We start from the raw sequence: 1,021 nt of genomic DNA, 5'->3' as shown, positions 1-1,021 counted from the left end.
GGGCCGCTCTGGGGTGCCACCGCATGGACACTCAGGGTTGCTGGGGGGGGGACCCCCCAGGCACAGGTTCAGTGACTCGCCCAAGGTCACACGGCGAGTTGGTCGAGGGGTGCATGAGGGTACAGTCTGGAGTCTTCACAGGTCTCTCCCTGCACAGCAGGGGCCTGGCTCTGCTCCCACAAGCAGGAAGCCCTTGGAGCAGCGGTTCTCAACCTGTGGGTCGCGACCCCTTTGGGGGTCAAACGACCCTTTCACAGGGGTCCCCTAAGACCATCGGAAAACACATCTATCATGGCATATTGTTTTTGTGATTCATCACTATGCTTTCATTATGTTCAATTTGTAACAATGAAATTGGGGGTCACCACAACATGAGGAACTGTATGAAAGGGTCGCGGCATTAGGAAGGTTGAGAACCACTGCCTTGGAGCCCCCAGCGCCTGGAGCGACCAGTCCGTCCTTCGGTTAAAACGGGAGGAAGAGGGAGTGGGTGGGGGGCGTGGCCTCCCGCTAACGCAGCTTCTTAGCCCCGCAGCCTCCCGGTGGCAGGTGCAGCCTGGCCTGGTGCTCCAGGACTTGGCTTTAGGGGTCGAGCGGCACCCTCGTGGCCCTCTCTTCACCCCCCCTCCCCCCCGCAAACGGGGGGTCCTTCCAGGGCCTCTCTGGCTCCGAGGTCGTGGCCGGATTGAGGTCATGCAGCTGCGAAGGTGCAGAGCTGGGATCTGAACCCCTGCTGGTCTGCGTGCCAGACTCCCCAACATCCGAGTTCTGCGTGAGGGAAGGCTTATGGGTGGAGGAGGCGCCAAGAACTGGGGAGCCCTGGGAGTTCCTCCCACCCCACCTTCCAGGACAGACCGGGCTCAGGCTTCTCTTGGGTCCGGGCGAGGGGAGCATGGGAGGGGGGCAGTTTCGTAAAACTCCAAGGAACAAGATGGAGTCTCCCGGTGGCCATCGGGGTTTCGGGGGCTCGAAGTCACCGCCCTCCGCGCGGCTGATGTCCTTGGGCGAGTCCCTTCCCCGC

At 62.0% G+C, this 1,021-nt stretch overlaps 1 protein-coding gene across 3 annotated transcripts in view; it reads left to right on the top strand.

The window, feature by feature from the left end:
* Positions 1-1,021, top strand: part of PDE8A (phosphodiesterase 8A) — a 140,539-nt gene that overhangs the window by 21,727 nt on the left and 117,791 nt on the right. The window lies entirely within an intron of this gene.

The sequence above is a fragment of the Myotis brandtii genome, unplaced genomic scaffold (genome assembly GCF_000412655.1).
Source record: "Myotis brandtii unplaced genomic scaffold, ASM41265v1 scaffold561, whole genome shotgun sequence".
NCBI lineage: Eukaryota > Metazoa > Chordata > Mammalia > Chiroptera > Vespertilionidae > Myotis > Myotis brandtii.
Note: the sequence above shows the minus strand (reverse complement) of the source record. Positions and strands in the feature narration are given on the sequence as shown.